The sequence below is a fragment of the Hemibagrus wyckioides genome, linkage group LG24 (assembly GCF_019097595.1).
Source record: "Hemibagrus wyckioides isolate EC202008001 linkage group LG24, SWU_Hwy_1.0, whole genome shotgun sequence".
Classification (NCBI taxonomy): Eukaryota; Metazoa; Chordata; class Actinopteri; order Siluriformes; family Bagridae; genus Hemibagrus; species Hemibagrus wyckioides.
The window spans coordinates 7,707,456-7,722,857 of NC_080733.1; the positions used below are offsets into that span (position 1 = coordinate 7,707,456).

The 15,402-nt window shown below is 37.8% G+C and overlaps 1 protein-coding gene across 1 annotated transcript in view; it reads right to left on the reverse strand.

Moving 5' to 3' along the window:
* Nucleotides 1-15,402, reverse strand: part of sdc3 (syndecan 3) — a 32,516-nt gene that overhangs the window by 11,650 nt on the left and 5,464 nt on the right. The gene's annotated exons all lie outside the window — the stretch shown is intronic.

A 15,402-nucleotide genomic window follows, 5' to 3' on the forward strand; every position in this document is an offset into this window, starting at 1 on the left:
TGGGATACAAATCCAGCAAAAGAAAAAGCTTCCCTCACACCTAAGGTGTCAGCTCAGTCTCCAACAACACAGCGAGGAATTCTCTTTTCATCAACACTGTGCTGGTGCTAGACCTGGTGCCTAAGCAAACCTTTTTAAGAACATCCCGGCATGGTGTTAAAGCCAAAAGATTACATAATCAAATGAGGGAGTTCACTGAAAAACTGCTTAAAATAATAATATTAACAACCTGGCGAATATTTATTTAAGCATCCCTTAGTATCTGTACATGCATCTGTACATGTATCCACAATTATATTGAGTATATATATTTTTTGTTTTGTTCTAAGCATACTGCAGCTCAAATGAAGTTAATAACGTGGCTCATTTGCAGGAGAACCGGCTGTTTTTGAGTATAAATGTGCAAAAACCAGCATTGGCTCCTTGGGAAAAAGGCTATTAGAACAACACAGACTGCTCAGTGCCTGTGTTGGGGATGGACGTGGTGTTTATTGTCAGGTAGAAATATATCATGAGTTCATTTGGGTTCTAACTGCGTATTATCTTGTCTTTTTTGTCACTCCTGCCAGATTTCATATTAGTTAGATCTATGCTTAACAACCAGCCATTTTAGTCTGCTATAAGTGCAATTGTTTTAACAGTGCTTCCTGGGTGTTGTTCTTTCTCGCCATAACCATGATATATCAGCAGCAGCTTTCTGCCCTCCCCCTTTTTACATCCTTCTCTCTTCCAGCTGCCTCTTCCTCTCTTTCATTCCTGCCCCTTTTCCAGCTGCCTCTGCCCTTCTTTCATTCCTTTGCTCTTTCTCTCCATCATTCTTTATGATCTCTCTTCCCTTCCCCCATGTTTTATACCAGTGCCTGTCCCAGCAGGACCCCAAAATCGTTACGTAAACCACAGCACATCCCCCTCCAACCAACACACAACATGTCTCGAAAAAGTCTGCTGCCTCCAAACATACAGCCACAAACATGTTCATTACATTAGCTTTTAAAACACTGAATTAGTGCTGCTATTTGTTAAGGCTGTAGGGCAAGACTGAGTTCATGAGCACACACAACACAGCATGAAGAACCTTCCACATAGCTATAGATAAGAAACAGTATCACAAAAATGTCATGACCAAACCAATCGGCTTCCAACCGTTCACCCATCTGTGCCTCTGTGTCGCTAAACATTCTATATGTGTGCTCATGTGTCTGTGTAACCTCCTCTGTAATGACAGGGTTTCTTTGCAGTGTAATTTGGTAAAATGCATGATTAAGGGGTAGACCAGGCTCTGACTGTAGTGTTTGAGTGTGTGTGTGTGTGTGTGTGTGTGAAGAAGGGAATAGTTCAAAAGTGAAATATTATGAATTACACACAGCATAAAACACAAGTTTCCGTGGGAACGTATACTCCCCCCTTCTTTGTTCATCATCAGACTTCCTTTCTGCAGTATGATAAATTGGTTTGATTCACATTTTTTTGGACTCTGGCTACTGACAACAGCTGTGAAAGGCGAGAAAGAAGCAGAGAGCAAGAGGGTGGCAGAGACACAGCAGAAGGCAGAGATCACTACTGTTTAATGAAGGCAGCCATTAAAACTCAGTAAAGGTCACTAGGAAGAAAAGACATCGGCACAGGGGGTCAAAATGTTCGATCAGCAGTAATTCACTGGTGAAATCATTAATAGCACTTCCACCGTATCTGTTATCCTGTATCAAATTTTGCAGTGAAGTGTGTCTGTGTGTAAATGCGAGAGAGTGAATGGAAAAAGAGAGACGGAGTATAGAGTGGACCAGTCCTTAATCCCAGCAACAAGCAATGCACTAATCCCATGGGATTAGAACCATGTCAGATGGTTACACATTGCACTTAAGCAAATGTTCCTTTGTTATATTCATTATGGTTGTCAGAATAAATTTCACATTTTAGTAATATGTAAAACAGCATATTCAAGCGCAACCCCCCACCCCACCCCACACACACACACACTTGCATGTTTAAAACCCTGTGTTCTACTTTGTCACCTAAAATAAGTCTATTGAAGCAAAAGTTTCGGGAACGCCATTTACTGGATGCTTTATTTTCACACAGCTTTAAATTACACCACTTTTTAGAAACACAAACAAGTAAACAAGTAGTGTTTTTGACTACAAAAATTTTGGCAGTATAAAATTATGCCCCAAATGGTTTCAAACTCTTCGTGATACTCAATGACCATCATTCATCTATTCTTAACATTTAACAATGGTACATTTCAAGCAATGTAATATATCTACAATTTATGATATCTAAAAGCGTGAAAAAGTCATATTTTGTACCCGAATAGAACGGTGTGGTCGTGTCAGATCACATAATGATTGATTCGCTGTGGCAACATAAACAACTCAGGAACAATTTAGCATTAGGAAGGCATGTAGAAATAAAAAACCTGTCGGTTCCACAGCTCTCGTTTTTACCTGTGAGTTATAAATGTTGCACGGTGTATTAGTGTGTTTGGTACATATTTTTTAGTGACACAGAAAGAGTTCACAGACAGCAGCTAAATCATGTAAGATTGTGGTTTACGAGCACTGATAGACAGAAAATGGCACTGCAAGCAGGGAACTCATATCTGATTAAATAAGATGGATTAAATGAGCTTTACTGTCCTGGCGTACAAGTGGCCAATAACATGTGACAAGGAGTTTATTAATAATTTAGGTGTGGAAGTTTTGCCAGTGAAGCTTGGCAAGAGCCAGTCCATCATTTTTCCCCCCAGTTTATATGATCAGGAGATTTTATCATCCAAACATGAAAACATAAACATCTACCTTTTTTACACAACCAGGTATCAAGCATTCCTTTAACTATTTAAAAAAGTAAAACAGACTGTATATGAAACAGGTAAAAAATTCTAATCAGATGCAGTTTTTCTCATGCTCATGCACAGAGGCAGAATTCACTAAGCGCAAGCAGACGTCTAATTCTGATTAGTACTTCTGATTTGTAGCATTGATTTCACTTGTGCTAAATATAGCCATCCACCGCATAACATGGGGAAGAAGCAGAAGGCAGCATTTCAAGAAGATTTTAAATATTTTAATTAGCTGTAAATTCAGCACAGAAGCTTTTCGGCAAGAAGCTAATTATGAATGCAAGTTGACTGCAATATTAAGCAGTTTGTCAAGCCTAACTTACACAAATGTAGCACTTAATAAAGACCCAAATTTCACCTGTTAACGCAGGACTGACCTGACACCACCTAATAGCACTACTGCCCTGAGGAAGCACTCTTATACCCTAACGAAAAAAAACCCCACATCTAACAAACAGTATTTTTAGATTAATAATGAATAATAATAATAAAAACAAGGAAAATCCTGCTCTACTTTCTCAATCTGATTAAATAATAATGCTCTTCTAATTTAATGCTCCAGTACTTGCCATAGACCCTGTTTAATATAGGTTAACATTAACGTTGTTATAGTAACATTTTAAGTTGAATGATCTTGGTAATGACTCTTTACTTGTTTGCTCCTTTTCTTTCTTTCACCCTCTCACTCACACACTGATGCACAAACACACACCACCCTGTGTGGGACAACACCCCACCCTTACAGGTTGAGTGGGGGTCAAGTTGCAGTGAAGAGAGTTTAGCTGCTCCTTGACTTAAAAGCTGTGAGTGTGTGTGTATATGTCATATATCGTGGGGTCCTGTTTGTTATGAGTAGCTGGGCCAAAAATGTGCATGTTTGTTCAATGTAAGAGGTACTTCAGTATATGCGTAAATGTGTGTGAGTCTGCATCGTCTGCCTGAATGCCCTCTTTCTTTTAAGCAGTTGGGTTGGAGTTTCCTGTGGATCATAACTTCTCTCATGTTTCTAAGAAACTTTCCAAAGGGGCTAAAAAATGCAGGCAGGGTCTCGGGGATGGTTGGCTTTGTGTGTGTGTGTGTGTGTTTGTGTCTGTCCCATCTTTGTGCCTGTGACCAACCCTCCCCCTTTCCCATAAGCCCCTGCTGTTAAGGGTACAAATCTTTGAAAGAGAGACAGAGAGAGAGAGAGAGAGAGAGAGAGAGAGAGAGAGAGACAGACAGACAGACAGGCAGACAGACAGACAAAAACATAGCCACACAGACAGAAAAGAAAAGGGAAACTGCAGTTACTTTATCATTGAGGACAATTCTGTCACCAATAAATCTGAACCAAAAAAAGAGCTAAAGGTCAGAGAATGTAAAAGCCATCTTTCCTGTCAACTTCTAATAATATTAAAAAAGTATAACGATTGGGAATTGTAAACATCCACAAGACAGTTTATGACAACTAATGAAATATATGCTAAGTGTTAAATAGAAGTGCAAACCCAGAGGAGCGACTGAGTAAAGTTGCATAATTTAAAAACGTTCATTACTGCAGTTATATGCGACGGATTGATGGATGACTTTCAATGAGAAGCTTGGAAATCTTATTACAAGAAGAAACTCCAGGACTTGTTCGGCTTCAGAGCCAAGAACACAAAATATAATCATTGACCTCTCTCAATCTGGCTGCTATAAACCTGTCCAGCTTCCCTGTGGCAAGCTGTTTAGATCGACATGTATCCAAACATCAGGTAACAGAAAGCCTTGATCAATATAGCAGCTTTTCAACAGTCCACAATCCCTAGTGGCCCCTATTATAACTTATCACAAACATGTCATTTCAGTTCATTTAAAATAACTTATAAAGAGACTGTTGCTAAAAAGATTACTAAATGGCCTAAGAATCCCTACAACTTCATATTCTTTAATGAATATTTACTAATAAACAATTTGATATATACCAATACAAGATTCAGTTCTAACATTAGCTGTATCTGTAGTTTAGTGATTTAGTAGACTAGTACTGATTGTATATTTTCATAAACTGATTAACTAATCAACAGGCAAAACAGGCATCCTGCTAGTAAACCACAAACAGGTGACACAATAAAGGAAACACCCAGATGAACTGTTTCAGTAAGACCAGAAGAACAGCCTCAATGTGTGTAAGCTCCTATCTGTATCCTGGTCTCCATTTACATTGTCATATCCTCAATAATTTATTTAACTGCAAGTTCAATATCTCAAATTGCAGTTAAATATATCAAAATTTACCATAAAAAAAGAAGTAGATAGCTTAGCCATAGGTTCTCATTCAATCTCCTTCTATCAGACAGGATAGACCATAAGTCATGGAGTGAATTTCCTGACCGTACTAACTGTGCTTTAAAGTAACCCGTCTTCGAACCAGGCTTTTTAAAGCATGCTGGGAAAGTACTCAAATAATTGTGTTTATATCCATGTCTTTGTTATCTGAGTGTTCAGCTAAGACACGGAGAGTGTAATGTTTTGCCGGGTTCATGCTGTGTTTCCTCTGAACCTGAACCCGATAAACAAAAGGAACATTTTCATTCCAACCGTAAAAACACTAAACTTACAGCACTGTTGCCGGTCCTTTTGTGTAATTTGTACTTTGACTAAACAATCTGTGTTTAGTCCATCTACTTTTAGTTACTTCTCTAAAAGCACATTTAAGGGAAAAAAAAGCATGATAGACTAAATAATCCACTTTATTCACCCTTATTACAGCAGCGGCTGTATTTCACATGCACCTTCTCAATCACTGCTGCTGACGTGTCCCAATGTGTCAGCGCTATGGGCTGAAAAATATCAGCCCCAAATGAAGATCAAATCTAGGCAGTGTGACACTCTGTGTAATCGACTGTCACTGATAGATTACATGAATCTAGTATGGGGTAGAAATAAATCAGATATATCTATACCACGTTATGTCATCCTGCGTATCTTACTTATTACCACTGCGGGTAATTTTGCAGTTGGTTCCTCTAAAGTCTAAATAATCTGTTTAAGACATTTGTTAATAGCAAATAATCTGATGTAGAATGAAATATATACTGATGTGAAGGTAGGCTTAGTCCATAACCATCAATCTAACTGCTGTGCACCAGAGGTTAAAATGGTGCTGTAACTGCATTCAGTACAGAGCAGACAGAGCAAGCATGTACAAACTCATGCTAAAACCTTCTATTATTCGCATGACCTGACAACTGAAGCCACAGATCAACAGAGGAGATACAGGAAACAAGAACTATCTTGTGTATATATCAGTTTTGCTTGTGTGCATTTCTGTTTAGAAATTAGGTTTCCAGTAAGGTTATCTCTACAATGCACTGATTGTTAAATGAACAGATCCCACCTCCAAGTAATCTGAAAATTAGAGGCTGTCAGACAGGCTCCAGCAGCCAGTTCCTTTTCTCTTCACTTGCTATTTTTATTATCTGTAGCGCCTATAAACTCTCTTACATCTGCAGCTCCATGTCTGTTCTTAAGAGCCAGTGTTAAACACACCATCACTCACTGTAAATTGAAGAAAATGCAATCTGCAGATCATCCCAAACCAATTCTGCTGCCATCAGGTCATGTGTGTTTGTGTGGTTCGGAGGAATGAAAGACATATTTGTTTCTAAATGAGTTGCACATGAGCAGAATTTAGCTCTCTTCGATCATGTGGATTAACAGCGAAACGTTTTCTAATTATGTTACATCAGATCTCGGTCAGAGTGAGTCTTCAGCATTTTTATGTAGCCAAAAGGTTCAAGCCAAAAACATTCGACGTCATTCTAGTTTTTGTCACTATTTATTTTTTTTAATTATCATGTTTAAAATATGACATTATATGACATTTCTACAAGATATCAAAAAGATTTAGGAAGAAATAAACATCGGTCAAGTATACATAAGAGCCAGAATACCAGCAAGTGTTAATTCTATAAATCCTAGGTTAAATCTCAGTGACTTCAAGAAATCATCTGTTTCCTCTCCTTCCCCTTCCACTTCCCATTTCTGCTTTTCATTCGCTTTTTCTTTTTGTTCTATTTAAAAGTAACATCCGTCTCAAACGATCCGATCACAAGAAGACAGCTCAGACAGATAGCTGTTTGCACCTAGCAGTTTCATGTGTCTTTCATTCGTCTCCAGTTTAATACCAGATCTGAACAACACCTTATTAAAGTCAATCTTTTTTCTTTGGCAGAGGCTCAGGTGGCATTTTCTTGGGCATACAGGGCTATGCTCAATGTAGTGAGTCGGTATAGTAAATAGGAAGCCTTTTGGGAATTTTCAATGTGTATTGGAGGGACTAAAAATTAAATAAAATATCAATATATTGCTACACAAAGACAGCAGGTTGTCACACAGATCCTGGGTCCAGGGTGTCAAGGGAAATTTTTTGCTAAATGTTGGAAACAATATATAAATTTGACAAAAAGAAATGACAGCTCTAGTTTTTTTATGTATCTCAGTAACAGAGAAGGAAGTGTGTGTAATGAGCCAGGAGACATCCTATCCTGCTTCCAACATTATTCTTCCTCTGTGGGTGTACATCATGGCCTTGAGTATGTTGAGTGTCCTGGTCTTTTTCCAGGCCTTGCTTAGCAACTCTAAGCTCTTTAAGTAACTACATTTTAATTTTTTTCCTTGCTCACTGTCTTCTTGTCTGTCTTACATTTTGCCCTGCCCATAGCAGGTGCTTCTGTTTTTAATCTTTCATCCCTACACTCTTTGAGTTAGTCACAGAGTAATCTCCATTACCGGCATGGCATGCGTAGGAGGATGTGTGTGTGTGTGTGTGTGTGTGTGCATCTCAGTTTTCACAGATCGATCGATATCACTTTCCATACACGATATGTTAAGTGAGCAAATTCTGATTTAGTAGATGAGAGGAAATAAGACTGACAGAGATCGATTACCTGTCTGCCTCTGTGCTCTTTCTCCATGTCTCACTTTCTTGCATGCTTGTGCATGCATACATACACACACACACACACACACACACACATATTAAGTGTAAGTGCACACATATTTTGAAAAACACTGCTCAGAGGCTGTACGACTGAAAAGGCAACAAACTGCTCATATAATATTTCATTAACGGGTCTGAATTATATTCCAGGCTCAACTGGCTGTCGGTTCCCTTGAAAGATTATTCCGGTGTTTTTCACTTAAATTCATTTGCATTTGAAGGGGCTGACACAAGAATTTCAATTTCCCTGCATGGAGAAAAAGATGGGAGGAAAATATTTATTAAAAACTCACTAATAATGGAGGTCCATGGATAGCTGTTAGGACAGGCAGGAAACTTTCATAACTCTTGCAGCCAAAGGTGTTTGTAAAATAAATATTACATCAGTATAATTCATCTTTTCAGCAACGGTACAGATTTTGTAGTCATTACCAACTTAAAAGTGCTCAGGGAAAACATGAAAGTGGCTATGTTTTTGCCTGAATGTGAATTACTACCATAAGATCTTACAGACAGCATACATAAATTGAAATGGCTGAACTAAATGGATAAACCTTACAGCTTTCTCTGAGGTCCGTCTCATCCTAGGCCTTCGTTGTCAGAAGAAAATTTAATAACTGCCCTTAGATTTCTATTATTACTGATTTTCCCTTTTTTTCTGAACTGGTACAAAGCAAAAAATCTTCTCTGTAGTAATTAGATATGTAATGCACATGTGGTGTATACAGAGTTGAGAACTGCAGGACTATTACTTCAAGGTCTGTGTTTGGGTTGCATTTTGCCTCACATATTATGCAAAGTCCCTTGGTAGAACTGTGCCTGGCAGATAAAGGAATGTAAATGTAAATTATTGGCTATGAGTGGCCAGCCTAACTGCTCTTTTTCTAGGATCCTTGTCCTGAGTGACAGCTCAAGCTCTTGTGCTGTCATTTCCTGTCACATCCCTGTTCACACCTGACAAAGGCTTCCAATATGTCAAAAAATAATTGGCAGCCCATTTTGTCTCCAGCCCCTCAGTCCATCTTATCATTTGAGCTCTGAGCATCTTTTACTCCGTGAAACTCAGGATGTTAAAAAAAAAAGGATACAGGATTTCCTCACAAATGATAACTTGTTGAACAGCAAGGATTGCATGGAAAGAAAAGCAATACATTTTCTTGTTAATCATTTTTATCTTCCGAAGTTTAAAGTTTATCTCAACTCTGTAATGGTTATCCTGAGGTTCGATGACCCGTTCCTAAACCAATGCCCTAGAATCCAAGCCAGGGACAGCAGGTGTGATACAGAGAACTGCAGGCAACTAAGCTGTCTGTGAGATTCTGGCAGTTTGAAGATTATGACACTGATGGACAGGTAACCTTTAGAACTGTAAACAGATGTGTACACCACGTCTGTATCAATACTGCAATTTGGAGCCACGTTTGGCAGATGTGAAGTTACTGCTGAGAGAAGAGCATCTGTTTATTCACACTCATTTATATTCCCTTTCACAAGTATCTGATCACAGCCTAATTACATCTGCACTCATTCAGACAAACAAAAAGGCAGACAGTAACAAACAAAAGCTGGCATTATGTGTGCACAAGAAATGTCAAATAGTTCAACACTACACATATTTAAATGTATTATATGTTATGCCATAATCATCAGTGCAAAGCAAGACACCACTAAAGCTGAAACATGTCCATACAGTGTTCAACAGGGTGTGGTTTATAGTCAATGAAAATATTTGGTGGTGTACAGGATATAGATATAGGGACAGTATTCTATTGTTCATAAAAAAAAGCCTCAGGTCAAGATAACACGGTGGGAGGAAACACTGCAAAGCCTGATGGCACATAGCACTTCCTCAAATCATGTTGGTCTTATGCTTTTAATAGAAATGTCAACATGTACTAAACAACATGACATGGTACTAAACACCATGTCTATAAGATTCCATTATAAGATCATACATAGCAGTTCTAAAGTAATTTTTTTTTTTTCGACAAATCTGTTTTTTGGGGGGTATAATCAAGCCATTAAAATGCATACAGCCTCTGTTAGGTGGCATAAAATGACCTGAACTGGAATACATGTAGTGCCTTACAACCATAGCGGCCAAGTGCCACACCAGCAACAACCGTTTAACTTAATTTTTACTCCAAGCACTAAGGCAACTGCATACGCACCCGAGTGTGCAGTAATGCTCTCCAGGGCATACTTTAGCTCATCTCATCCTTGTGTTCATTTAAATGTAAGCATCTTTAAACAAATCTACCCAACAGCACAACAACTGTCTGGCAGCAACTCGACCGATACGCAATTTCCAAAATGTAATAGAAGAGTGAAATGAATTATTCCTCCAGGGGAGCTCCAAGGTAAAGTGTAGAAGCAATGTGGCCTTATGGAGTTTAGTCTCGAATCCCAGTAGTGCCACACTCTATCCATGACATTCTGTGCTTGAGAAAGCGATACGTAGCACTCTCTGAGGAAGACAATGACGCAAGCGTTGCTAGCTTACTGACAAGGGAGAGGAATACTAGATTATATTAACACATCTAAAGCCAAGGCTGCTATAAACTCATTTAAAAGTAGAGAAGAAGCACCTTAAACTGCTCACAGTGTGTGTGGCCATGTTGATTTGATGTCACATCGTAAACAGGGAAGGAACTGAAAGTTGAGGGGGAGTTTTCGTTGGCTTTTACCAGTTGTAGGTGGGGAATCACAATAACTTCAAACACAGTACAGCTCTCTAGCAGTTAAATACATTCAGAAATTCCCAGTCATTTACAGGAAGCTCCGCCCCCAGAATCTATGGTGGCGTGAAGAATTTGATTTAAAGTTAACGCTGTCATGGCATCACTTTCAATCAGTGAAGGGAGCTGTTTATTTATTAAGGGCATTGATAGTGTTTAAGGAAAGATTACCTCACAAAAACATATAGGAAACTCAAATACAATACATTTTGTAAACAATATATATTATGTAACATATTGTGCTGATTCCTGTGTCTCCCATGTGATGGTTTTAGCATTATAGCCTGACCTTGCTTCGCTATCTCCACCATTCAAGTGCTTAAAAGAAAAAATATAACACTATAAGCATGTGACATTCACCTCATACTGATTTTTCGCTGCAAGTATGATCAAGTGCCTTCACTGTCCTTTTTTTTAATCTTTGTAATGCGTTTTTCAGTTTACTGTCACTATTGGTGTTAGCTTATTAGCGTTGTTAATTTCGTTGGAGTTTAATGGAATTATTCTACATTCGAGTTATTACACTGGAAAGTCAAGAGTTACATTATTTTCTACATCCATGTATGTTCAGCTACAAAGTGGGGAGAAATTGAGGCCTCCAGTTTCATCTTTTGTTAGCAACAAGCTAGCCAGTTTACGGTGGTGAGTAATGGTGAGTATATTTTCCTTTTCAAAACTGTATGGCAGAGGTAGCACAACACTAGATTCAAGTTTGTGCAATACAAAAATATATATATATATATATATATATATATATATATATATATATATATATATATACATTTGGAAAAATCCAAAGATGAAAAGCAAGCAGCCTGTATAATAATAATAATAAATATATTAAATAAATTTTTATATATATATATATATATATATATATATATATATATATATATATATTATTATTATTATTATTATTATTATATATTTAATATATATTAATGTCTTGTTAAAGCATTTTGTTCTAGCAAGAAAATATGACACTTTTTTTGTAATAGTGATAACAGCTCTCTCATGCAGTTTGTCACTTCTGAATTGACTTTAAAAAAAATACTGTCAAATCGGATGAGTCAGAATTCAAATGAACATTTGTTGTTGTGTGAAAATAGCCAGTTAGTCTTCACACTCATTGACGCATTAAAAACTGTTCTTTCGGCCTCCATTTCCATCTAAATCTGTCCTATGGGATGTGTATTTTTAAACAGTATTGACAAGAAGTATCTCATATGTTTATATCTCCAGCACATCCCAAAAGTCTCTCTACACAGGGGAAATTAATACCTTTTGGCGAAATATCTTCCAACATTTTTCATATGAAAGAAGACGAAAGAAAACACAGACATGGCTGGATCAGGAAGCTGTCTGAAGAGTGAGATTTTAACAGGAAACATGGCAAGCAAATCACACACTGTTGACAATCTGGAAGCCAAAGTTCGAGAACACAACTCTGTGAGTGTTTACACAAGAAATGGGAGTCGTGTATATAATGTTTTGTAGATAAAGTCTTCATTTCCTCTATGTATGGAGACTTTTGGGACACACAGTATATTTACTCCTCTCATTTCTCCTATGCCAATAGACTAGAAATGCTTCAGAGTTCATAGCAATCGAGAACAATTCATAAACCCAGCTACTGCATCATAATTTTTGTCTTGAAATACATTTATGTTCATAAACCACTCCTTTATATCTTCAGTTAAAATGTGAACAATTTCATTTGGATAATCAGTGATGGGCACCATGCACACATACACATATACCTGACCTTATCCAGAAGGATTTACATTTATCTCATTTATACAGCTGAGAAATTTAGGGTTAAGGGCCTTGCTCAAGAGCCCAACAGTGGCAGATTGGTGGTCCTGGGATTCAAACACACACACACACACAAACATATTTTCCCATTCCATCAACTGGCATGTTTTTAGGAGGCAGGAGGAAACTGGAGAACCCGGTGGAAACCAGTAAAGATTATTAGTACTTCTACTTCGAATTACATTCCTCATTCTGTCACTACATCCATAATAACAGGTTAATTCCTGTTTAGAATATTTATAAGATAACTGAATAATAAGATGGGACTTTAAGGGATTAACAGTATTAATCTGCTGAGAAATATAATGCTGCAAAAGCTTTCACGGGTTACATTGCACCTATCTAAACCCACCATGTCCCCATGTGTGGCAAAATGTCACGCAGTAGTATCTGCAGTGTTAGGCTGCATGATTCATCCTCTAGTGTTTCTCCTGCTCAGAATGTGGATTTATGTTGGTTGGATTTAACAATACAAAATGCCACAAAATAATCTATACTGCATGTCCTGTGATGCAATAAGATGCAATATTCAGTTCAATTACTCCTTTGTGGATAATATGGATTTGGATGGTTTTCCACGACCCACCTTCAGAAGCACTTTGCTAAAATTATGGGACAAAAAAATGGGCAGAAAATACATACATCCAACAGTCAACAGCACAATATACCAAATAAAATTCGTCATTAGCACACAGAGTAGTCCAAGTGTAGCAGGTTTACATTTAGAGGCTGCTGATTTGATCTGTTGCATTATCGAGTGCTCTGTCACGATGTGTTAGGCAGGGTTACCATTCATTTGCAAAGATGCCAAATCACTTTGCACATATGCACACGGCTCTCCCATCTCTCACTCTTGAAAAAAAAAATAAAAATACAGCTCTGAATTTTTACAGAAATCCCCTCAGCTGAAATTTAACTCCATATATAGAATGAGAGAAGAGAAAATTGACAGGCAGAAGTGCAAACGTGGACATTCCTCTGTGAAATCCTGCAATCTGACAAAGCAGAAAGATTCTTATTGAAAAACAATTCGGTCTTGTGGAACGTGTGGTTTGTGTGCCAATTTGCATTTTGAGAGGAAAGCACATTTTGTTTTATCTCTTGTTTGTGAGTCCCACAAGGAGCTGTGTGGTTACAGACCTGCTACCAGACAGCAGAGATGTTGGTCAACCATACAATCAACCAGGCATATACAGGTTTTTCACCTGCCTCTTCTGGCATATGTGGTTGACCAAAAAGGTTTCAGTTGCAACTAAAAATAACCAAAACCCTTGGCCAGTGCTAAAAGATAACAATTTCTTAAGTTAAAACACTTTCAATGGCCTGAGTCACCATCACATAACAGCAACCTAATTATTTCAGAGATTTTCTTCAGACCCTATTGTCTTGAACAAATGCTGAAAATGATTCAGCAATTGATCGCTATTGAAAAGGAATTTACTGGAACTGGTCATTTGTAAACAGAAAGTTACCAGGAAAGAGGAAGATGTCTTTGTCCTATGTCACACTTTTCGAGTTAAAACATTAGCAACTGTCACCATTTTGTTCCTGCATTGAGGATTAAAGGATTTAAGGACCCCTCCCCGTCCCCAAGATCTCCTCAGATCTCAGAAAGAGTAAGAGATAAAGAAAGAGATAAAGGGCACCCACAGAGTGATTCTTGCATCATTCATTCACACACACAGACACACAAACACACCAATTTATCTTGAGGTCTTCTTATTCTTTTTGTACTATAATCCAGCACACAGAGAAGGGCGGGTTCAACTTTTCATTCTGGCTCCTGGATCAAGATTTCTTCCTTATGCCATCTCCAGGGAGATTTCTCCTTTCCACTGCCCACTTTGGTTTGCTCATTAGAGGTCTAGACATGGATTTGTGTAAACCAGCTTTGTTTCAGTTGCAGTGTTCAGAAGCAGATTTCCGTAAATCTAACTATATATTCTGAATGAACTGTTTATGCGCCATAAACCTGGCAGTAAGTTGAACATCTGTTTACATGCACATTATATATAATCTGAACCTGCCTGGAACAGTACTTAGTGTAAATGTCACCATAACAGCCAGAAGCTTGTCCTCACAGAGTATCACATGTCGATAATGTAAACTCAGCATATTAGCAGGGTTTTCGGACTCAGCAAAATGCAGTATAATTGTACTCTAACAGCAAGAAAAACGATTGTGCACTGCAAAATATATCTAGACGCCTTCCACACCATCACAACCAACCATAAGCCATAAACGATGGTCATGATATTAGATGGGTGTGATATTAGATCTAATATTAATTGCCTGACAATGAAACTAGAGTGAAATTTTCATATGCTCTAATATATAATTATATTAATGCTCAGATATCAATTTTTAATAACATGCTCGGTAGACGGAGATTAAACAAGAACGTTCACGTTCACCAGGGCAACCAACATCGCACCACCTCCTACAGGAAGAGTCTCAGGTCTGGTACCATGATGGATTTCCTGCATGACAATTTGGGCATTACCAATTTTTCATGTGAACCGTTCTCTATTTTGGACTAAACGCAGGTGAGATAAACGATTAAAATCTTATCTTAATCACAGAACCAGTTAAAACCAGCTCTGTCTAGGGAGCAAATAAAGCAGTGAATGAGACATCTGTGAAGAAAACAAAATTCCAGTGTAAGACTGTCTGAGATATGTAAATAAACTGAGGAAAACAATCGGACTGAATTTCATCGTGAGCGTTTAACAAAACACTTAATAAACCTTGTTCCTAGAACCTTTGTTTTATCTCCTTCTTTTGAATTTCCACCACAGAAACTACTACAGCTGATCAATACATTTTATCACAGGTCTCATGAATGGTACAATAAGAATGATGTGAAGCAAACTATCTCTCATACACACTTAAATTCAAAGAGCGTTGCAAATGCATAATTAATGCAAATGAATGCTTTTGCGTAATTTGATTGGAGAATATGTGTTGTCTATCTACTTTTTAGTTCTTCCTCCATGGGCATTTCTGGGGAAAACAACGATATAGTACACAACTTCCTTCAC